The 25,206-nt window shown below is 45.3% G+C and overlaps 1 long non-coding RNA gene across 1 annotated transcript in view; it reads right to left on the bottom strand.

Annotated features, from left to right (window-relative positions):
• The window catches only part of LOC143646724 (uncharacterized), a 43,251-nt gene that overhangs the window by 5,003 nt on the left and 13,042 nt on the right, over positions 1-25,206 (bottom strand). The window contains exon 2 of the long non-coding RNA XR_013157597.1: positions 10,921-11,018. This is a non-coding gene — a long non-coding RNA (uncharacterized LOC143646724). The remainder of the gene's footprint in view (positions 1-10,920; positions 11,019-25,206) is intronic.

Genomic DNA, 25,206 nt, shown 5'->3' with positions numbered 1-25,206 from the left:
ATTCATTACATGGGAATTATGTTCAAGTAACAAGACAATAAAAAGTGCTATGGTTGAGGAGTGTGTGTCCAGACAAAGGGCAGGTAACTCCATGAGTGGGAGAGCTGCCTGGGCAGAGAAGGCAACATGTGAAATGGAGTTTGCAAAATGAGCAGAAAGCATAATTACTCATTTAGGGTGCTGGCTCATAAACCAAAAATTACACGAGAAAATCTCAGAGAGGAGCAGAGTAACTCAATCTGCTCTCAAAGGTTGAAGAAATAAACAAATACTAGGGATAGAAAAAATTAAACAGACTTGACAGATAGGAAAGATTTTATTGCCAGATAGATGACAAATAATAGATAACAGATACACATAGAATGATAGCACAAATGAGGCAAAACGGTGATAATTAGTAAAGCTTCATATTTGGGTGGGGGGAGTACATTGGAGTTCTATGTATTGTTTCTGTCTTATTTTTGCAACTTTCCTGTAAGTTGGAAATTATTGCAAAATTAAAATTTTAAAAATATATTACGTATAAATTTTTTTTCAGAAGCTTCAGAGCGTTTATGGAATACTTCCCGTAACTGGAGCCCTGATTCCTACACACCCAAACAACAAAAGTTCGAAAGTTGAAAACTCAGCGAGCATCCAGATGGTCTGTCTCGCAGCCACAGAACAGGCTTGTGCACTGATCAAAGAGTCCAATGGTGACCGCCCTCAGGTGGGCAAGGCCAGTGTTTTGTGTATGATTTCTTACATCAGATCATCTCCAGCGAACCTGAAGCTCCCATTTCTTTATTCTTCCAGAGAAAACAAAACAAAGCTTCTAAACAGTAATCTAATGTTGACCCAGCTGGGGGATTTTAATAGAACAGATGGATCATTCTAGAGGCCAGCCCTCTTGCAATCCCTCCAGACCTAACACTCCCTGCTGATGCCTCAGCCCCTGTAAGTTCAAAGAATTTCCGATTTTATTTACACTTAGCACAGAAGGAGGAACTGGAGTGGGATTTCTGCCCAGCAAGAACCTCTGTCTCCTGCAGCTGCAGGGGTGGGGACAGGGGTTTTGGTACCTGGAGCCAAGGTTAGGCCAGGGGAGTGTTCAGAGGCGTGTTTTCTATCTGCAAAACAGTTTAAGGAGGGTTTCTCAAAGGAGACCCTATTGACATTCGGGGGGGGGGGGGGGATGCATCTCTGGTGTCAGAGGCTGACCCGGGCATTGTAGGATGTTTCGGAGCGTCTCTGGCCTCTAGCCATGAAAATCAGTGGCAGCCCCCCAGGCCCCAGATGGGATAACCAAAATTGTCTCCATACCCAGGCCAAATGTTCCTGGGGCAAATCTCAATGCCCCCGCCCCCCATTGAGAACCACTGCCATAGAGGACAAAGTGGGGGTAATGGGCTGGGAGGAGCCCAGTGCAATTTGGACAATGGGGAGCAGAGGGAACTAGGCACAGAGCCAGGGCTCCTGTGGCACCCGAGAGGTGGCAGTCTCGAGGCTCGGGGTGCAAGAAAGGCCTGTGATGACCCTGCCTGGGGTGGAGGGTGGGGTCCTACGAGTCCCTCCTTTGAGAGAGGGTAACAGCTTTAAGTTGGGGGCTGGAACATTTGCAAAATCTAGGTCTAGCTCCACAGCCACAGAGAAAGCATCAAGGGCCCCATAAAGTAGAAAGCAGCTTACATCCAACTCTTGGGCAGAGAGGGAAAGCTTTCAGTTTGCAGTCAGAAGAGTAACGTAATCATTTATTAATAAATGTGTAGGTTGCATTTACCTGGGCCACCCTAGCCTAGGGCTAAAGACACAGCCATTTTGACAATAGTCACCTGTTCTAGTTTGCTAGCTGCCGGAATGCAACACACCAGAGATGGACTGGCTTTTAATAAAAGGGGATTTATTTTGTTAATTCTTCAGAGGAAAGGCAGCTAACTTTCCACTGAGGTTCTTTCTTACGTGGAAGGCACAGGATGGTCTCTGCTGGTCTTCTCTCCAGGCCCCTGGGTTCCAACATCTTTCCCCGGAGTGACTTCTTTCGCATCTCCAAAGGCCTGGGCTGAGCTGCTAGTGCTGAGATGAGGAATGCCAAGCTGCTTAGGCTGTGCTACATTGCATTTTCTCATTTAAGCACCAGCCAATTAAGTCAAACGTCACTCATTGCAGCAGACACGCCTCCTAGCCGACTGCAGATGTAATTAGCAACAGATGAGGTTCTCGTACCATTGGCTTATGTCCGCAGCAACAAGACTAGGTATGCTCACCTGGCCAAGATGACAACTGAATCTAACTATCACATCACCCTTCTGCCTGTGACAGCGAGAGGTGTGATGCCAATCCCCTGTGAGCTCCTTCTTTCCCACCAATGATTCCTGGAGGTCCTCAGATAGCAGTCTGCATGTCCACATGCACAGACCCCATCTGCTCCCACGAAGGGTCTGCGGGGCCCTGCCCCGCCCCCCAGCCACCTCCTTCAGGCGCCTGAGCCCCACTGGGCAGGGCTGGCACCTCCTCCACGTGCTCCCACCTGCAAGGGCACTGCTGCTCTGCAAACCTGCAGCCGCTACCCACATACACAAAGGGCCAAAGCCACACTGAGCTTCCCGGGCAAACAAGCGACTCCCCAGATGCACCCAAGACACCCCATCCTCCATGCCCAGTGGGCACGTGCCTCTTTCCCTGCCTCTGGGCTTGGCAGTTACAACAGCATCTTTTCTGGGTCCCGGTGCTTGGCAGAGACCCTGGTGAAACCGTTCTTCCATGCAGTGAATCACAGCCTCCCCTCTCCACGGGGACTCTAGGGCGAGACACCAGAAGACAAAGCTGAGAACCGCCCTTACCCTCCCACGGCCAAGGCCCCATGGGTACTGCCTGACCTCTTCCTTCCCTTAAGGGGACCTGCTCCCCAGAGAACTCTTCCATCCTCCAACTCCAGCAGCTTTTCCAGCAGAGGGTGCAGCTTGGGCTCAGGCTGGCACCACACCCACACGCGCCCCCCACCCCACCCCAGCAGCACCTCCTGCCCCCACCACTTGCACTACAAATGCTCCCCCCACGCCCTCTATTGGGGGGAGAAAGGGGATCGGGCCAACCCACCCCTTTGCCCAAAACCTCCGTGAGTTATAAGGGACACTGCTTATTACTGAGCGCCTGCTCTGTGCCCAGCACCCTTCTGAGCATTGCACACGAATTCTCCCGCATGGCACCATGCGGTGGGCACTGAGAGCGGCCAATGTTACACATGGAGACAGTGAGGTCTGCAGACATAACAGGACCTGCCCTGGGACACCCAGCAGCTGATGGGAGGAGGAACTGGGATGCAGGCAGGGGGCACGGGGTGGGGTGGGGTTGGGGGGTGTCTCCGGAGTGTGACGTTTCCCCCCAGGCACAATCCAAACATTTTTCAGGCCCATCCGACAGCCCTTGGAGGAGAGAGGAAAAGAAAGAGGAAAAGGGGATCGGAGAATAAAAGGCAGAGCACAAAGGAAGGGAGGGAGAGAGGAGACAGACGTCGACAGGGTGGGAAAGCCGAGAGGCAGAGCTCCACCTGGCCACACCCTTTGCACCCCAGGAGCATTGGGGGGGGGACCCCAATCCCCACGGCCCAGCCCCAGGCCCTCTTTACCCTCCAGCCTTCCCGCGGCAGCCCCTCACATACACTCGCTGAGCTGGGCGGGCTGTACAATTGTCCCACGCATTCCTTCTGTCCTGAGCTCCTGGGCCTCAGTCATCACCACTCTGGGAACCAACCGCGGCCCTCCCCAAGCCCCTCTGTCCCCATCAACCCTTCCCTGCCCCACCCCGGCTGCCTCTCAGTCACACCCATAGAAACCCAGGCACGGCCTCTGACCCCGGGTCAGAATTTCTCCAGATGTGCAGGGACCTCTAAGACAGGGTCGCGGGGGGTCCTTGTGCAAAATGGTTTGACATGAATAAACAAATCGTGGTGCATCCGTACAATGGGGTATTGTTCCATGTGTCCCACCATTTATATCGTACAAATATAAGTAAGTTCTTGCAAGAACTGTTGCAAAGGTTTAAAAAAAAAGAAAAAGAAAAAGAAGAAAGAAAGAAAAGGAAGCTCTCAAGCTACAAAAAGAAAAGGAGGAACCGTAAGTGCATACGGCTGTGTGAAAACCAGCCTGAAAAAGCCACATACTGTATGAATTCTAACCACATGGCTGCTGGAAAAGGAAAAACCCCAAACAAAGTAAAAGGATCAGTGGTGGCCCCTGGGTCAGGGGAGGCAGGGTGGAGGGATGAAGAGGTCCTCGGGAATGTCCTGTGTCCATTTCAGAGGAGGAAACTGAGGGTCAGGAGGTTCCATCACTCAACTGAGGTCACACAGCCCATAAGTGATGGCGGTTCTCGGCCCTTCTGCCTAGGGCTCTGTTCTAGTTTGCTAGCTGCTGGAATGCGATATACCGGAAACTGAATGGCTTTTAAAAAGGGGAATTTAATAAGTTGCTAGTGTACAGTTCTAAGGCTGTGAAATTGTCCAAATAAAAACAAGTCTATAGAAATGTCCAATCTAAGGCATCCAGGGAAAGATACCTTGGTTCCAGAAGGTTGATGATGTTTGGCAGTTTTCTCTCTCAGCTGGGAAGGCACATGGCGAACACGGCGGCATCTGTAGATGAGGTAGAGGTGTTTTATGGTGCTTTATAGGTATGAGCCTATTCTGTAGGATAACATAATGACGGATGCAATGTCATTCCATATCTGTCAAAACCCACAGACTGTACCACACAGAAAGAACCCTAATAGAAACTCCGGACTTTCATTAATCATGATTGGCCAGTAGCAGTTCATCTAACCAACGTACCAACGCAGGACATCAATATATACAAGAAAATGGGCGTGGAGAGGGGATGGGAACTCTCGCCCTACTTTCTGCACAGTTTTTCCATAAACCTAAAACTGCTTTATAAAATGAAGTCTGCTGGGAGTGCAAGGGTAGTTCAGCAGCAGAATTCTCACCTGCCATGCGGGAGACCTGCGTTCGATTCCCAATCCATGCATTTCCCCAAAAAACAAACAAATAAGCAAAACAAACAAAAATCCAACAAATGGTGCTGCAATAACAGGATGCTTGCATGGAAAAATAAGGAAATGTAACACCACCATACAGCATACAAAAAAAATTTTTTTTAATAATAAAGTCTGCTAAACGAATGAAAGTGCTGTGACAAAATCAGAAGGTCTGGGAACCTACATTTGTCCTCAGCTGCCCAGTGGTTCTTACCCACTTGTGCCGGTTTGAAAGGATTTAAGTACCCTCGAAAAGCCATGTTTTAACCCTAATCAATCTTGTGGGAGCAACAGTTTCTTCTAATCCCTATTCAGCGCTATAGGTTGGAAGCTTGGTTAGGTTATCTCCATGGAGATGTGACTCCATCGATTGTGGGTATTAAACTTGATTAGATGGAGACGTGTCTCCATCCATTCTACCTGGGTCTTGATTAGCTTACTGGCACCCTATAAAAGAGGAGACATTTTGGTGACAGTGCCTTTTGAGAATGAGGAGAGAGCCACAGAACCCCAACAGAAGGATGAGAGAACCCCAGAGTCCACTAGCCAATGACCTTTGGAGATGAAGAAGGAAAACGCCTCCCGGGGAGCTTTATGAAGCAAGAGGCCTGGAGAGAAAGCCAGCAGATGCCACCGTGTTCACCATGTGCCTTTCCCTGAGAGAGAAAACCGCCAAACATCATCAACCTTCTGGAACCAAGGTATCTTTCCCTGGATGCCTTAGATTGGACATTTCTATAGACTTGTTTTTATTTGGACAATTTCACAGCCTTAGAACTGTACACTAGCAACTTATTAAATTCCCCTTTTTAAAAGCCATTTGGTTTCTGGTATATCGCATTCCAGCAGCTAGCAAACTAGAACAGAGCCCTAGGCAGGAGGGCCGAGAACCGCCATCACTTATGGGCTATGTGGCCTCAGTTGAGTGACGGAACCTCCTGACCCTCAGTTTCCTCCTCTGAAATGGACACAGGACATTCCCGAGGACCAAAGGGCGAGCAAACAGATGCCATCCCCAACAAGAAGGAGGTCTGCCCTCTCCCACTCTCAGGCCTTGGAAAGGCACGAATGAACACCTGCCAGACATGTGAGGGGGTTCCTGACCTCCTTAGCGCCCAGGGCACTGGTGAGGGAAAGGGACCCAGGAGAAGCAGGCACAAGGTGAGGAAGAGTGACAGAAGACAGGTGCAGGGCCCTTGGAAAAAGATCTCGCCCGAGTCCACAGCCAAGGCTGTCCTCAGGCAGTGATTGCCATGCTGAAATCTGAAGGATAAATGGCTTAGGGGATAGTGGAGCATTTCCTGGCCAAAGGAACAGTTCGTGCAAAGGCCCAGGGGCATTGGTATATTTGATGAAAGGAAAGGAGGCCGGGGTGATGAGTGCTGGGGAATTTATGCCAAAAGCAAGAGGAAGAGTTGGGTCAGAGGGTTTTACTCAGAGGGGGGACATGGGCAGAGTTGGGGACTGGAGGACTCACCGTGGAAATGGAAGGGCTTCTACCCTCTCCCAGCTGGGCCTAGCTCAGAGGTCCTCAGATCCCAGACTCCTTTGCATCTCAGAGGGTTTCAGATCCCAGAGCCCCTCGGATGCCAGAGTCTTTGAATCTCAGAGGCCGTGTGGGAACCAGCTTGGAATCTCGTTCAGCTGCCTCCGCTCCTGGGAATTCGCCTTTATGGGAGGCTTATCTTAAGAACCCAAAGCGTTTAGCCTCCTTATCTCCTCAGCCATAATTCCCATTTTCAGCATGCCAGTCTGGGAACCCCTGGCTGTGGCTTCCTGGGATGGCCTCCTACATCCCACAATCTCCAGGAGAACTGGTCAGCTCACACGCATTCCATTCTTTGCAGAGCCCAGGAGAGAGACAGGAAGGGAGAAGCCCCTGAGGTCACTTCGCGCCCAAGTCTCGGACCCTACCCAGCCTGCTGCCTGTGTTCACTCCAGGCCTCCCCTAAATTAGCCGGGACACCCAGATACCAGCTCTCACCCTGGGCTATGGAGCCACTTTCAAAGACCTCGGGGAATATCCTCAGCGGAAAAGTGGCTCTTCTTTTCCTTTTTTTTTTTTTTTTCTAAATGCCTCTTTTACTTTTCTCAAACTGACCCCCCTTCCCCAGCAATGTTTGGAAAAGGAGAAAAGCATGTGCGATTACAGAAATCGCTGTAAAATCATGCATTCCAGGCCTTTCAGTGCGCATGTGTTTCGCTCATGTCAACACGGTTAAGATTTCAAAGAACACCGGCGGTCAATGAGAGGGAGGGGTAAGGGGGATGGTATGTATGAGGTTTTTCTTTTTCTTTCTTTTTTCTGGAGTGATGCAAATGTTCTAAAGAATGATCATGGTGACGAATGTACAACTATGTGATGAAAAAAACAAAAACAAGATTTCAAAGTACGCCTACTCCAACCCTGATGGTAATAAGATAGTTGGACAAATGTTTTAATAGTTTTGTTTTTGTTTTTGTTTTTTTAAAAAAAAGACGTTCATTAGTTGGGGAGTTTGGGGTCTATAAAGCAGTAAATGCACTAAAAAAAAAATCACCTTAACACTTTCGTCAGGTCGTTATTTTTGTCCGGGGTAAGAGGAGGTTGGGTGGTTGCCAGACTGCTCTGACCCTTTTATTAAGATGTTTCTCTAAGAGCCTGTCACCATCTAGAGGGAGAAATTCTGGACAAGTACCAGACCTCCATCCCTCACTCCGGCCAAATGCCTTCCGCGTCCCTCTCCCCCGTGCTTAGAACAGAGAAAGCGTGAATTCGAAGTCCTCCTTCTAGAATCCAAGTGGATGATTCAGCCCCATGCATGATCTTGTCCTTTTCCCTATTTTGCTGTGAAACTGTGCTTGAAAGTATTCCAAAGTGGCTTGAGGAACAATGCATCTCTCAAGACCGTTTTTTCACTTCAATGAAAGGTGAAGGCCAACTCGGCCGGTACCAAGAAACAGGAATGCAGGGGACAGGAAGATGAGATGCCCGGAGTCCCTTCTGCCTTGATGGTGCCAGGTGTGCCAGCACTGTGGCAGGAGGGCACTATGTCTCCCCCAGGACTTGCTTCCTGAACCTGCCAGGTCGGCCCTTGGTTTCCCACCTGCCACTGGCTGGGAGAGTCAACTGGACCCAGTGGCCAGCTGGCCTGGACAGTGAGAGCTGCAGAATTCTCACCCCTGCCAAGCTGACTTGCTTCCCCTTAGCAGCTGATATATTAAGGGTGGGAGAAAATAAAGCTCAAGGGCTAAAGGGCTGGTTGTGACAGAATCCATTCCAGATGCATCAATTCCGAGGCTAATCAAGCAAAATTGGGAATAGCCTAGAAACGGTTGATCCTATTTCACAAAGCCCTAAACTCTGCTCACCACCCCAACTCCAACCTCCAAATGCGGCCTCCAGCTATGCAAGGAATTCTGCAAACAGTTAAAAAAAAAAAAAAAAAAAAAAACACCTGAATTTGCTGCTTTCTGACCTGACAACCAGAAAGCACACACAGACAAGAACAGCCTTCGGCAGGAAAACAAACCTCGGGAAAATATGTCCTCAACATCCCAAGCAAAACCCTGGGACTTTTATGAGTCATGAGCATAAGAAAAAGAAAGGAACAGCTTGTGCTGTTGCCGGGGCAGGTTCTTGCCGTGAGATAACTTGGATGAGAAGGAAAATGGGTTCTAGCCAGTCTCCGGCCCCTAAGTGGGCATTGCCCAAAATTAGCCCTGCCTGAAGTGGGGAGCTTATCTTCCCACAGCACATTTCTTCAGTCCTTTTAAAAGTCAATCATGCATCCTGCAGCTGGAAGTAACCTGCCCCATTCGCTCTATCTTCAGAAACAAATTTGACTTTAGAAAGTTTAGAGAGGAGCTGAGATTTATGAGGAACTTGTAGGGAAGGCTCAGACATAATTGGTTGATTGTGACTAATTCACTAAGAAAGTTTCTGCTGCATCCCAGATGCCCTTTCAGTCAAGTAGCAGAGGAGGGAAAAAGAATTAAAGGAGAGCGAATCTACTAGGTATGTACGTGGACAATCGTGGTAGCCTGGTATTGGATCCATGCAGCTCTATTTCTCAGAATCCCCTTCCTGGAGGGTCCTGGGTTGGGGGAGCCACAAAAGAATGTGTGCAAGATTTGGAAGGTGGAAGTGAAGCTGCAGCTATTTTGTCATGCTCTGAAGCATGTCGGGTGGTGCAGGGCAGGCAGGGTCAGCCCACACGCCCTGTGGCTGATCTGCCAGCTCCCCTTGTTGGCACGGGGCAGCCCCGGTGCCTGCAGCTTCTTCAGCTTCCATTAGATCAACCCCAGCTTCTGCAAATCCTGAGTCAGGTGCACACAGCTTTGAAGTGAGGGGTGCCAGTTTATCCTCCGGTCCCCCACATCACTGAGATTACAGGCAGCCAGAGACCAAGGTCATCCCAGTCTATTTACATCCATTCACGTCCATCTTCCTTCCCTGAGCTGGCCCAGCTGCCTTCAGGCCAGCATAGGCACAGAGAAGGGATCTGACCCAGACGGTGTCACCAGCTCCCACCAGCACAGGGAGTCTATTCCCTTTAATAAAATGCTGTTCCCTTTGCTCACGGAGATTTTGCTTCTCTAATTGAACCCCAACTGCTCTAACAATCAATTGGAAAAAAAAAATCTATCTTATTAGGCTACCCAAACGGTTGAGAGTTTGAGACCAATAAACCAACTGTGTAACAAATGTTTAATTCTTTGTGCAGTCACCCCGACGTGATACCAGTTTAAGCCAGAAACAAAGTCCCACGGCACCAACGCGGTCCTTCTTGGCAGACTCTCGTGGCCAATCGGACATGGTCCTCCCACCTCCCACTGTCCACCCCTTCTGTGAATTCTCATGCACTGCTCTCCCTTCCCCATTCCTCTTGCCTTATCCCACTCCTGACCCTCAGCACCTCATCCCTACCTCCCCCCCGCCTCCCCATCAGACTTCCGCCACCACCCCAAAAGCATCCCCAAACTTCTGCTGCCAGCAAGTCACCCTTCAATGCTCTTCAAAGGTTGTGCCCTTCCACACCAAGTCTAAACCCTCCACCAAATGATGATGAGGCCCCTTTCAGTGTATTTCCCGCACCCCCACTGCCCAGCTGTCTTCCCTACCGCACGGCCCTCTGCCCAGCGAAGCCAGTCTCTTGTGCCCTCTCCACCACCTGGGCCATCCTTCAGCTTGCCCGAAAGCCCAGCTCAAGTCTTGCCTCCTTCACGAAGCCTTCATCTAGGTCCAAGGAGCCAGGCAACCTGAATTCAAATCCTGCCTTTGCTGCTTACCAGCTCTGTGATGTTGGGCAAATGACTTAACCATTCTAAGCCTCAGGTGCCTCTCCTGTGAAATGGGGGCAGGATTGTCCCTCTTTGATAGGGTTATGGAGAGGACGGAATGAATTAAGACGCATAAGGCACTTATATTGTGCCTGCCACACAGCAAAAGCTAATGATGAGGATTGGTTCTTATTTTGTTTTTATTTGCATTATTCCCTCCCCAGTACTCCTTTCCCCTGAACTTCCACACCTAGCCCAGTAGAGCCCACACCACTCAAAAATAGTCCATCTTGTACTGTGCGCTGCTGTTTCATGTGTAACAAAAGAGGAACAAGAGCATTTGATCTGTAATCATAACATCAAGAAGCAATAGCTTCTGCATGAACTTGAAATAGCCCTCATTCCTAGTATGCAGCAGAAGTGGGAGAACTTGCCCTACCTCTTCCTGGTAGCGTTTAACCCCCAAGAGACCTAGGAGGAAAAAGGCAAACCATCAGGAGTAGGAAGACACGGAAATCTCTGTGGAATGGTCTAGAAACCCATCCTACTGGTACATTTGGACACCAAGTGGACAATGTTGTTTTTCTTTTTAATTAATTAATTAATTTTTTTTAAATACCAAAAAACACCAAACACAAACATTCTCACCTTTTGATCATTCCATTCTACATACATAATCAGTAATTCACAATATCATCACATAGTTGCATATTCATCATCAGGATCATTTCTTGGAACATTTGCATCTATTCAGAAAAAGAAATAAAAAGAAAACAGAAAAAAATTAATACATACCATACCCCTTACCCCTCCCTTTCATTGATCACTAGCATTTCAAACTAAATTTATTTTAACATTTGTTCCCCCTATTATTCATCTTTATTCCATATGTTTTACTCATCTGTTAATAAGGTAGATAAAAGGAGCATCAGACACAAGGTTTTCACAATTACACAGTCACACTGTGAAAGCTTTATCATTATACAATCATCTTCAAGAAATGTGGCTACCACATTTTCAGGCAATTCCCTCCAGCCTCTCCATTACATCTTGAATAACAAGGTGATATCTACTTAATGCATAAGTAGATATCCTCCAGGATAACCCCTCGACTCTGTTTGGAATCTCTCAGCCATTGACACTTTGTCTCATTTCACTCTTCCCCCTTTTGGTCAAGAAGGTTTTCTCAATCCCTTGATGCTGAGTCTCAGCTCATTCTAGGATTTCTATCCCACGTTGCCAGGAAGGTCCACACCCCTGGGAGTCACGTCCCACGTAGACAAGGGGAGGGTGGTGAGTCTGCTTGTTGTATTGGCTAGAGAGAGAGAGGCCACATATGAACAGCAAAAGAAGTTCTCTTGGGGGTGACTCTTAGGCCTAATTTTAAGTAGACTTGACCTATCCTTTGTAGGGTTAAGTTTCATATGAACAAACCCCAAGACTTGGGGGCTCAGCCTACAGCTTTGGTTGGCGGACGATGTTTTGAAAGACGTGGTTTTCACATCAGGAATCATTGCCTAGAAAAGGTGAGAACCTCCTCTAGCCAGCATCTGCTGAAAGTCAAAGGGGACCCAGATTACAGATGCTCCAGAGGCCCAAGGCCCGAAGGCACTAGGTGGCCGTCATCTGGGCAGGGGTAGGGCCAGGCAATGGGCAATGCCGGGCGGGCTCCAGGCACTCCCCAACACAGGCCTTCTGGTTTACCACCCAGAGCACTGCAGCCTCCGGAATCAGGCAGTCCTCAGCTCAAGATGGGAGCCACGGGGGCACTCAACCTTTCCAGCTTTAAGATGAAGGGGATAGACTAGATGTAACCAGGGGCCTAGAGGAGGGACACTGGAGAGGTATTGCTTAATGGTACCCAAGTTTCTGTTCTAGATGAGACAATCCTGGTAACAGTGATAATGGCTTGTACGTCACTGTGAATACGCTTAATTCCACTGAATTGTACATTTAAAAATGGCTGAAGTGGTAAAGTTTGTTATGTATATTTTTACCACCATAAAAAAAAAAAGAGGAAGAAATGAAGGGGGTGGGTGAAACCAGTGGGTGGGTAATGAGCCATCCAGTCCTGAAACCCTGCCCCGTGCCAAAATGGTGTGTCCAGTGCATCCTCTATATAATCACTATGATGAAAAAGCAGTTAAGGAGGACTCAGGGGATCTGATTTTTCTCCTTCCTCATGGACAGTATTAGAAAGAACGGAGCTTCTATATAAATGATCTTGGTCCTGGCGCATTTGGTACTGCAAGCTCTCCTGCTTGAAAGGAGTCAAAGCTGAGCACAGCAAGACGGCAGCACACTGGGTGCAAGCCCCAGCGCTGACCTTTATGGGCAAGTTCTCTAATGTTGCAAAGCCTCAGTTTTCTCAGCCGTTACAGACCAATATTAAATGAAAGTCAGGTTTCCTTGAAGCATGGAGAAAAACAATAAGAAAGATCGAGCAGGGTTTCTCTTAACCTACAACTTCTCTAATAAAAAATAGTAAGTCTAAAATAATAATAATAATAAAGCAGTAAAAATAAATTAAATTTAAAAGAAATCAAGCCAGGTAAATGAGGTAGAGATGAGTATGGGGTTCTATGTAGAGTCATCAGAGAAGGCTACTCAGAGAAGTTGAGTCTTGAACGGAGACCCAGGAAAAGTACTCACTAATAATCATTATTGCCTCAGCTCTGGGCTGGATACCAATGAAGTGATTTTCTTGATGTCCAGATGGGATTCTCTGCCCAAGGTATCTCACAAAATAGAATGTCAGAGCTGGAAGGGCTCATTTTATAGATAAAAATCTGAGACCATAAAAGGTGGGCCAACCCAGCCATAGACATACAGTTCATTTAGAGACAGAGTTTAATGGAAACTCCAGTCTCCTGATTCTCAAGCCAATGTCTTTGCTCCATGGGGTACCCCATTGCCTTCAGACCCATACAAAGGTGCCTGGAGCGAGGACAACCAAATCAATAGGCCAAGCCCTTGATGTGGGGGGTTGCCCTTATGAAACTTATCCCTGCAAAGGATAAGCTAAGCCTACTTAAAATTAAGCCTAAGAGTTACCCCCAGAGAACCTTTTTTGTTGCTCAGATGTGGCCTCTCTCTCTCAGCCAACACAACAAGCAAACTTACTGCCCTCCCCCTGTCTATGTGGGACATGACTCCCAGGGGTGTGGACCTTCCTGGCAACGTGGAAAAGAAATCCTGGAATGAGCTGAGACTTAGCATCAAGGGACTGAGAAAACCTTCTCAACCAGAAGGGGGAAGAGAGAAATGAGACAACATAAAGTCTCAGTGGCTGAGAGATTTCAAACAGAGTAGAGAGGTTATCCTGGAGGTTATTCTTATGCATTATAAAGATATCACCTTTTTAGTTTAAGGTCTATTAGAGAGGCTAGAGGGAAGTCCCTGAAACTGTAGAGCTGTGTTCCAGTAGCCTTGATTCTTGAAGATGATTGTATAATGATAAAGCTTTTGCAATGTGACTGTGTGATTGTGAAAACCTTGTGACTGATGCTCCTTTTATCTACAGTATGGACAGATGAGTAAAAAATATGGATAAAAATAAACAAATAATAGGGGAACAAAGGTTAAAATAAATTGAATAGATTGAAATATTAGTGGTCAGTGAGACAGAAGAGTAGGGATATGGCATGTAGAACTTTTTTCTTTTTTCTTCCTTTTGTAAGAGAGATGCAAATGTTCAAAAAAATGATCATGGTGATGAATACACAACTATGTTATGATATTGTGAACCATTGATTATATACCACGTATAGAATGTTTGTATGTTTGTTGTTTACGATAAAAATATTAATTAAAAAAAACTGCCTAGAGTCTCGAAGGTTTCTCTCCTGGTGTTGCATTAAGACTTTCACCAGCCTGTGGTTATTGGTGACACAGTATTTATCAGTCAGACACCTTTTATAGGAAAAAAGAAACTGTCGTAGATTTGTGAGAAGACATCGGCATTCCCCTGTCTAAGCGATGCAGCATCAAGAGTTTAAGCCATTCAAGCAAGATAAGACACATTCCTGGGATAGAAACCCCCTCTCCCAGCCTTCAGGACTGGGTAAAACTGTAGGCAGGTGAGATAAGACACCGGGATGGGGCCCCTCCCCTAACAGCTCATCTGCTTCCGTAATCTGCTTTGCTCCTTAAACTGACGAATTGTTTGTCCTTTAACATTGCCAGTCGCCATATTAAGTTTACCTTATCTCTAGCATGTAATACAGTCTATAAAAGCTAAGGTTGTCTTTCATTCAGGGCTCAGCCAAAAATAGGCTTTTATCCTTTTTTTTTTCTTAGATTGCCATCAAAATGTAAAAGCAACACTTTCAATTATTGCGGAACTCTTGAGCCCCTGAAAAGTTGTGCCCAGAACCCAATTTGAAAACCACCGCCTATAGAACATGTCTTCAGAGGGTGGTTTATTTGAGGATAAATCCTTGCAGCCATGGGGGTGGGGGACCTCTTAGTGGGGAGATCCCAGACGCAACCATCCATCCATGTGGCACCTCCCAGGTGCCAAGCACTGTTCTCAGCACTGAGGACACAGTGGGAAACAGAGCACAATACCTGACACCCGGAGCTGCCATTCGACTGAGGGAGAAGGAAGTGAACAAATCAGGGAGTTAATACACGTGGAAGAGCAATAAGCAAATGGAGAACAGGGAAACAAGTCAGGAATGGGGAGTGCCTGGGCTCAGGTGAGAGCGGGCTTACTTCATGTGAGGTGTCAGAGAAGGTCTCTCTGGTGAGGTGGCATTTGAGACAAACATGCATTTTGTCTAGGAAAAGCACCCTCCAGGAATTGGTCTCAGCATGCACAGAAGCCTTGAGACGGGAGCTTGACTGCCCCCACAGGGATCAAAGGGGGACCCTGGGGCTGGGGGTCAAAAAGGGATGGAGAGATGGGGTCAGAAGTCCGGTAAGGGCCAGAGCTCATGGAAGCCTGAAGGCCAGTGGAAGCACTTGAGCTTGGCCTTGGCATCCTTCTTTGATTAGGCTTTAACAAGCACCAATCTTGTTATGGACTAAGAGACCACAAGGGACCAAAGCAGAAAGAGGGAGACAAGTTGGGGAGCAATGAGAGATGAGAGACGCCGGAGGCTTGGGTCTGGGTGGTGGCGGTAGAGATGGGGAGAAGTGGCTAGCTTTCAACATAGGGATGATGGAGCCGATGGAATTTGCTAGTGGGCTGAATATCAGATGTAAAAGAATAAGAAGAGTCCAAAATGATGCCAAGACTTCAGTCTGAGCAACCCAGAGGGTGGAGGTGACATCTATTGAGATGAAATCTGTAGGAGGTGTGGGCGGGAAGGGATGGGCACGAGTGAATGGGGTGGAGAGTGGCCACAAGGGTAGAATAAAGAGAGAATCTTCCCACCAGGTTGTCCAGACCCTTTAACCCAATTGATCAAGTGCTCATTGTATAAGAGATGGAGAGTTCACACATGAGCCCATGAACAAGGGCCATATGAGGCTTTAGTGATGTACAAATATAAGCACAAATGAGAAATCATCCTAGAGCTTTCCCAGGGTTAGCAGTAGGTAGAGGAATATTTTATTCCATTCCTCCAAGGGGGCTTTAGAATAGGGAAAGATCTGATGAGCAAGAGGGAGTCACTGCAATTAAGCTGGTAAGAGGGCATGACTACATCAACCAGCATTTATTGAGCATTTACTATGTGTCAGGAACCCAACGTACTCACTGGCTTAATTCTCACAGCCGCCATATAAGGGAAATGATTATCATCATCCTAATTTCACAGGTGAGGAAGCTGGAACTTGTCCAAGGTTATTCTAGCAGCAGATAAAGGATTTGAACCCAGGAGGTCCAGTCAACCATAGGCTCCCCAGCTCTCAGTGCCAGGTTGTGGGACATCATACTTTGGGTTAACAAGCACAGATTGGACTTTTTGGGTTTTCATTTCCAGATTCACCTTTCCACCATGTCACCCCTCAAAACCAGCTCGAGGCCCTCAATCTTGGGGTTTGTTCATATGAAACTGATTCCTGCATCGGATAGGCTAAGCCTACTTAAAATTAGGCCTAAGAGTCACCCCCAGAGAACTCCTCTTGTTGCTCAGATGTGGCCTCTCTCTCTCAGCCAACACAACAAGCAAACTCACTGCCCTCCCCTTGTCTATGTGGGACATGACTCCCAGGGGTGTGGATCTTCCTGGCAACATGGGACAGAAATCTTAGAATGACCTGGGACTCAGCACCAAGGGATTGAGAAAACCTTCTCAACCAAAAGGGGGAAGAGTGAAATGAGACAAAATAAAGTGTCAGTGGCTGAGCGATTCCAAACAGAGTTGAGAGGTTATCCTGGAGGTTATTCTTACACATTAAGTAGATATCACCTTGTTATTCAAGATGTAATGGAAAGGCTGGAGGGAACTGCCTGAAACTGTAGAGCTGTGTTCCAGTAACCATGTTTCTTGAAGATGACTGTATAATGATATAGCTTTCATAATGTGACTGTGTGATTGTGAAAACCTTGTGTCTGACGCTCCTTTTATCTATGGTATGGGCAGATAAGTAAAACATATGGATTAAAAATAAATAAATAACAGTGGGAACAAATATTTTAAAATAAATTGAGAAGATTGAAATCCTAGTAATCAATGAAAGGGAGTGGTAAGGGGTATAGGGAAAAAAAATGGGGGAACAAAGGTTAAAATATATTGGGTAAGGGCGGTGCGACAGTGGCTCAGTGACAGAATTCTCACCTGCCATGCTGGAGACCCAGATTCATTTCCTGGTGCCTGTCCATGTAAAAAAATAAAAATTATATATATATGGGGTAGATGGTCAATGAGAGGGAGTGGTAAGGAGTATGGTATGTATGAGTTTTTTTCTTTTTATTTCTTTTTCTGGAGGGATGCAAATGTTCAAAAAAGGATCAGGTTGATGAATATACTACTATGTGATGATATTGTGAGCCATTGATTGTACACCATATAAGGAATGTTTGCATATTAAGAACATTCATTTGTATGTTCTTTTGGTTTGTCAATTAAAAAAAAAAAAGTTAAGAAAAAAGCCAGCTTCGGGCGGGCCATGGTGGTTCAGCAGGTAAAAGTGCTTGCCTGCCATGCCCGAGGACCCAGGTTCGATTCCCGGTGCCTGCCCATGTAAAAAAAAAAAAGAAAAGAAAAAAGCCAGCTTGAGGATTTAGGACACAGCATGACCAGGCAGATGACTTGAATCAAAAGTGGCGCTGGTCTGAAGCACACAACCTTATCTCAAAGCCTAGCAATGGACCTGTAGATTTTCTCCTCTTATTACCAAAATGATCCCTTAGGACAAGAGCTGACCACTGTAACATTGTGAGAAAATGAATACAAGCTCTCCTCTGTTCAAACACGTTTTTTTAAATTTTAAGGAGATCCTGCTAATTCTCCAACTTCCCTACCTCTAGTTACATTAGAATACAACATTCAGCTTTTCCAACTCTACAAAGACTCCAAATTTTGGGACTATATTGCAGGTCACAGGCAGAAAGAACTTTTCCTAGCATCGCTGTATTTTCTCCCCTTTCTGCATTCACACTGGCCAACTTCAACAAAGCTTATCTCTTTATGATAGAATCTTACCAAAGACTCACCCAATTGGGCACACTTGCCAACATCCTGCATTGTTTCTACCATTTCCCCAATACCACACCTCTAAAGGCACACCATCAGGATGCTAAGGCATCAAATTCGAGAGTTTAAGAAGACGTTTTATGACAATATAACAAGAGTCAACAACTTCTCAACCTAAAGTAATTGGGTCCTCTCAGCTCAGGACCCTTCATTCACCATTTAGCCAATTCTACATTGTAGGGTCAATCACTTGCAGTATTCTATTCTTGTTAGCAAATTATGAGATCAGTAAGGATCCCAAGTAATTTTTGGATTACAAGTAACAATAACCAAAAAAACTCACATGATTAAACATTTAGTTTTTTACACAGCATGAATAATTGAGGTGAGTCAGCACCTGCAAGTTGGTTAATTCAGCCTTTGTATGCCGGCTCATTGTCTACTTTTATTTCTCATTTCATGACTTCCTTATTTATGTTCTGTGTCCATTTTCATTTGAGATATTTGCCATCTTCTTTTGAATTGCAAAATGCACTTTGTATTTAAAAAAAAAGATTTAAGGAGAATGTTGTGATCCCCCAAGAAACTAACTTAGAGAAAGCTGGGAGCTAGGGCAGGAAAGGGTCATTGCTGGCGTTTCTACGAAGTTTTGTTTACATGAAGCTCCAGCTTCAAAGCTCATGAAAACCAGGGACAGACAAGTTGGTTTCTAAGGAAACATCTGTGATCGGGGTGGGGGAATGGCTGGGGAGTAGGGCTGGGATTGATTGTGACATAGTTTGTAGATGAGACCCTGGCAAGGATAACTGTAATATTTCTCCTGCAGTTTAAAGCAAAGCTCGAGGAGATTTAAAAAAAAAACAAAAAACCAGCAAGTTCCTCTGAACTCTGCAGATTTCTGAATCCGTTCCTGGCTGCTTTAAGCAATCCAGCGCTTGGATCTTCGTAGGCGCTTTGTGAGTTGAATGAAAAGAGGTTATGCCTCCAGATTACAATGGGTCTTTTAAGGAAAGGAATTAAAATCCCAACCATCTTTAAACTCCAAGACATTTAAATTGGTAAACATTAAATTAAACTGTACAAGCTAAAAGCGCTGCAGTGAGACCTACCACTTCACACCCAATAGGATGGATATTATTCAAAAAAAAAAAAAAGAACAGAAAATAACAATGCTGGCAAGGATGAGGAGAAATTGGAGCCCTTGTACATTGTTGATGGGAATGGAAAATGGTGCAGCCACTGCGGAAAGCAGTTTGGCGGTTCCTCAAAACGTTAAACACAGAATATAACCCAGCAATTCTACTTCTAGACACATCCCCAAAAGAACTGAAAACAGGGACGCGAACTGATATTTTTACACCCATGTTGAGAGCAGCATTATTCACAAGAGCCAAAAGGTGGAAGCAACCCACGTGTCCATTGTGGCAGAATAGATAAACAAATCATGGCATAGCCACACAATGGACTCAGCAGTGAAAAGGAATAATGTCTTGATACATGCTACAACCTTGAAAACATGAAGCTAAGTGAAATAAGCCCAACACAGAAGGACAAATATGATTCCATTATGTGAAATATCTAGCATAAGCAAATTCATAGAGATGAAAGGTAGATTAGAAGTTATCAGAGTATTGTGTCAAACTTCAGGGATACCCAAATCAATAGGCCATGCCCTGGATCATGAGGCTTACTCTAGTGACGCTTACATAGGAGCTAGAAGCTTAAACTATGTATAGGCATGCCTAAGAGCTACTTCTGGAGGACCCCTGTTGTTGCAGAGATGTGGTCTCAGTCTCTCTAAGCCCAACTCTGCAAGTGAAATCATTGCCCTCCCCGCTATGTGGGACATGACATCCAGGGGTGAAAGTCTCCCTGGCGATGTGGGAGAGGACTCCCAAGGATGAATCCAGACCTGGCACCGTGGAATCAACAATGCCCTCCTGACCAAAAGGGTGTAAATAAGTGCAATTAATAAAGTATCAGTAGCAGAGAAGCTCAAATAGAGCCAAGAAGCTACTCTGGAGGTTGCTGTTAGGCAGGCTGCAGTTAGCATTGCTACCTATCATGACCTGCCAACCCCCAAACAAGACCGTTCCAGCCAATCCTAGGAACACCTAGGGTAATATATAAGATTCTACAAGGGTTCCAGGCAGTAGAGTAACTTTCCAGAAACCTATAACCTCCAGATGGGTTCCTGGTCCAGAGAAGTGCCTAAACCTAGCCTAGCCTCTCCAGAACATCAGATAGTTCCATCTCCCTACCCCATATTAGTGACAGACCCTTCCAATAGCAAAAATTTAGACTCGCCATAGCCCAAACAACCCCAAAGAGAGGGATGGAAAGATCAAAGGTGATGGTGGAGTTATACATAGAAGATAGGATTAACAAATGAATATGAATGCTGAATCATTAAATTGATATCTCTTTTAGTCTCCAGTATTTTAGAGCAGATAGAAGGAAAAAACCTAAAATTGTGAAATTGTAACCTATGTCAAACTCTGAAGTATGTTCTACAACAAATTGAGGTGCTGTGCTTTGAGATTTATAGCTTTTATGTACATATGTTATTTTTCACAAAAAAAAAAAGAAGGAAAAAAGTCGATTGTGATGATGAAAAAGTATTTAAGCCCTCTAGCCTCCAAATGCTGGAGCAGCTAGAAGGAAAAATCTGAGAAGATGGTATGGTAGCCCTTGACAACCTCTGGGATCTGTCCTGTAGCCACTTGTTGAAGAGTGCTTTGAAAACTATTGCTTTTTTTTTTATTTCTTTGCTTTGTGTATATGCTATACTATACAATAAAAAAGTTTTAAAAAATGGGGAAAAAAAGAAGTTATTAGAGACTGGGGAGAAGGAGGAATGAGAAGTTATTGATTAATGGGTTCAGAGTTCCTGTTTGGGGTGATGAAGAAATATTGGTAATGGATGGTGGTGATGGTTGCACAATATCTTGAATGCAGTAAATGCCACTTAAACAACAATTTAAAAAATAAAAACAATAAGTTAAAAAATACCACTAAAAAATGGCTAAAATTAATTGTAACCCACATCAAACTCTAAAATTTGTCCTACAACCAGTAGTTGTGCTGTGCTTTGAAATTTATTGCTTTTTTGTTGTATATGTTATTTTTCACAAAAAAGAAAAAAAAGCCGGTCGTGATGATAAAAATTATTCCTTCTAGCCTCCTATATTCTTGAGCAGCTAGAAGGAAAAATCTGATAGGAAGGTATGGTAGCTCATGACAAACTCTGGGATCTGTCCTGTAACTACTTGTTGAAGAGTGCTTTGAAAACTATTGCTTTCTTCTTTCTTTGCTTTGTATGTATGTTATATTATATGATAAAAAAAAAAGTTTTAAAAAAATGGTTAAAATGGTAAATTCTGTGTTTTACTTATTTATTACCACCCATTCATACGCAACAGTGCCACATCGGGAGGGCAAACACTGTGAGAGGATTATACCTGCTCTCAAAAGGGCAGGAAGGGGCGTTGCGACAGTGGCTCCGTGGCAGAGTTCTCGCCTGCCATAATGGAGACCCAGGTTCGATTCCCGGTGTCTGCCCATGCAAAAAAAAAAGGGGGGGGGGCAGGCAGGAAGAGACTGTCCCGCTGTGAGGGCGCCATGCGGGGAAGCCAGCCAGCAGCTCCTGCCATCATCTGTCCATTTCGCGCGCCAGGCATACAGCGCTGGGGACCTTCCAGGGCCTCGATGGGGTGTGAAGTTCGGCGAGGGAGTTGGATGAGTCTGGAAGCCCAGCACCGTGCGAGGGAACATAGACATGCCCAGTGAAGGGGCCTGGGCCTGGGCTTGGAGGCTCAAATGGGCCTGAGGTAGTGACTTTAAATGTCCAGTAGGGAGGGGGGCAGGTGGAGGAGACAGGGTGTGAGAAGAGCCTGATGGAGACCTAGGAGCCAGGACAGAATCATGAACTTACTTGGGGATCTGCAAGTCCTCTAGTATGGCTGGAGTAAAGGGAGCAGGCAGGAAGCAGTGGGCACTCGCTGGAGGCTAGACCACACACAGTCCTGGGTGCTGAAAGCAAGGAAACAACACTTCCGGTGGTGGAGGAAAGCACTGAGGCAGGCAGATCAGTGAGAGCAAAGAAAGCCTAAGGCAGGAGAGGGGTTAAGAAGGTGGTGTGGTGAGGGTCAACAGAGCAGGTCAGGAGCAGAGAATGCAGGAGGAACCTGGGGTTGGTGGAAAGAGAGGGGTGGGGGTAAGCGGGGGTCTCCCCAGATGTGCAGGCCTGGAGCTGGGAAGAGAGGGATGGCTGGAGAGCTAGTTTAAGAATGGCCCAAGAGGACAAAGGGTAAAATAAATTGGGTAGATGGAAATACTAGTGATCAATGAGAAGGAGGGGTAAGGGGTATGGGATGTATGAGCTTTTCTTTTTTCTTTTTATTTATTTTTCTGGAGTGATGCAAATGTCCTAAAAATGATCATGGTGATGAATACACAACCACTTGATGATATTGTGAGCCATTGATTGTATATTATGTATGTTTGATTGTATACTATACATGTTTGTATGTTAAGATTTATCAATAAAAATTTAAAAAAAAAAAAAAATGACCCAAGAGGTTGCCCAGAAAGAAGAAACCAGAAGTCATCCACAAAGAGCCTGGGAAAGAAGGACAAAGTCTTCTTAACCGCAGAGACATCGAGACAAAACAGATGTCCCCAAGTCAAGGGAGGAAAAGACCTCAAGGAGGGTGACAGCTCCAAGTACCCTGAGATGACTTTGGGCAGAAGAAAAGAGAAGAGCAGTTTGGGGTAGAGGGGTGGAAGCCAGGGGGTAGACGCTGGGGCCGAAAGGATCGATGACTCTAAAAGGGTAGCCCCAAAGCAAGTGGGCACAGGGGTTGAGGGAACGTTTCTTTAAAGCAGGGAGAGACGTGTGCATATTTGTTGGCTGAAGGGAGGTGCCTGCAGCATTTCCCCCAAGAGACAAGGCAGCCAAATCTTCAAGACCAGCCACACTTTCAACCCAGCGAAACTCCCTGATTTTAAAATGTTTGCAACTACCTCAAAAAAGGTGTGCTTTCGTGCAGGCCAAAAACATTGCTGTCACTCGAATTGAGCCAATGATTCCCCCAGTTTGCTCTCCCGTTCCAGGATTTCCACAGCCGGGAGGGATATTTTCCTGTCCCCTTGCCCTTCAGATGGGCGTGTCCCTCCTGGGAAGCCTGAGAAAGCATTTCCTTTATACGACCGAAAATACCTTTTCCCTTGAAAACATTGCACTGAGGAAATAAGCCAGACATATAAGCACAATGTTGTAGGATTCCATTTATGAAATATCTAGAATAAGCAAATTCCTAGAGACAGAAAGTGGATTAGAGGTTACAGTGGGCTGGGGAGAAGGGAAGGGGGTGGTTATTGCTTGATGGGTTCAGAGTTTTTGTTTGAGATGCTGGTATGGAGGCACAACATTGTAAATGTCATTAATGCCACTGAATCGTACCCTTCAAAATTATTAAAATGGAAAATTTTATGCTATATTGCCACAGTAAAATTTTAATTGAAAAAAAAACTTTTTCTAAGCTTCAGTAGATTGTCACTAGAAGTAGATTCTAACCCTTTAATTCCAAGTCTCTAGTCTCTACTCTCTGCTTGATTCTGACTTTAAGAGATAGTGCCCTATAAGCATTTAAAAGTTCCACAGCTCCTCTCTCTCTCTAAGCCACTTCAGCAGGTGAACCCACTGCCCTCCCTCCTACCTGGGACATGACTCCGAGGGGTGTAAATCTCCCTGGCAACGTGAGACAGGACTCCCTGGATGAGCCAGGACCCGGCATCAAGGGATTGAGAAAACCTTCTTGACCAAAAAGGGGAAGAGAGAAATAAGACAAAATAAAGTTTCAGTGGCTGAGAGTTTTCAAACAGTCAAGAGGTTATCCTGGAGGCTATTTTTATGCATTATAGAGATATCCCCTTTTTAGTTTATGGTGTATTGGAGTGGCTAGAGGGAAGCATCTGAAACTGTTGAGCTGTGTTCCAGTAGCTTTGATTCTTGAAGATAATTGTATAATGATATAATTTTTTCAATGTGATCGTGTGATTGGGAAAACCTTGTATATGGTACTCCTTTTATCCAGGGTATGGACAGACAAGTAAAAAAAAAAATGGGGTTAAAAATAAATAAATAAATAATGGGGGAGGTGGTAAAGGGTAAAATAAATTGGGTCGATGGAAATACTAGTGGTCAATGAGGAGGGGTAAGGGGTATGGGATGTATGAGCTTTTTCTTTTTTCTTTTTATTTCTTTTAATGGAGTGATGCAAATGTTCTAAAAATGATCATGGTGATGAATACATGACTACATGATAATATTGTGAGCCACTGACTATACACCATGTATGGAATGTATGGATGCAAAGATCTGTCATTAAAAATAGGTAACATTTACGATAGCTAACCTCTTTTCTTGTTTAAATGTTGCCTCTCTCTCTAAGCCATTGGCAGGTGAACTCACTGCCCTCCCCTCTCCCTATGTAAGACATGACTGGCAGGGGTGTAAATCTCCCTGGCAATATGAAACAAGGCTCCTGGGTATGAGTTGGGGACACAGCATCAAGGGAATAAAAAGCCTTCTTGACAAAAAGGGGAAGAGAGAAATGAAACAAAATAAAGTTTCAGTGGCTGAGAGATTACAGTTGAGAGATTAACCTGGAGGTTACTCTTATGCATTATATAGATATCACTTTTTAGTTTTTTGTTTATTGGAGTGGCTAAATGTAAGTACCAGAAACTGCTGAGCTATTTTCCAATAGCCTTGATTCTTGAACTCTATTTTATAACTATATAACTTTTACCATGTGACCATGTGGCTGCAAAAACCTTGTGGCTGATGCTCCCTTTATCCACGGTATACACAGATGAATAAAAACATAAGGACAAAAAAAATAGATAAATAATAGGAGGGATACGGGGTCAAAAAATTAGGTAGATTGAAACACTAGTGGTCAATGAGAAGGAGTGGTAAAGGGCATTAGATGATGATATTTTCTTTTTTCTACTTCTGAAGAGATGCAAATGTTCTAAAAATGATTATGGTGATGAATACACAACTCTGTGATAACATTGTGAGCCATTGATTGTATACTTAGGATGGACTGCATGTGCATGAAGATATCTCAATAAAAATATATTTTTAAAGAAATAAATAAAAATAGCTTAAAAAAAAAAAAGTTCCACGGCTGTCCTAATGTGAAGAAACCCTTCAGAATCCTTCTGAAGAGGGAAATAATCTTTCTGCAGGAGATGCTTTTTCTACAGGCTTTTCCCAAAGGCTGTAAGGAGAGAAGGGGAACTTGACTTTCTAGGCCCTGGGGAGGGAGGGACTGGG

The sequence above is a fragment of the Tamandua tetradactyla genome, chromosome 9, assembly GCF_023851605.1.
Source record: "Tamandua tetradactyla isolate mTamTet1 chromosome 9, mTamTet1.pri, whole genome shotgun sequence".
NCBI lineage: Eukaryota > Metazoa > Chordata > Mammalia > Pilosa > Myrmecophagidae > Tamandua > Tamandua tetradactyla.
Note: the sequence above shows the minus strand (reverse complement) of the source record. Positions and strands in the feature narration are given on the sequence as shown.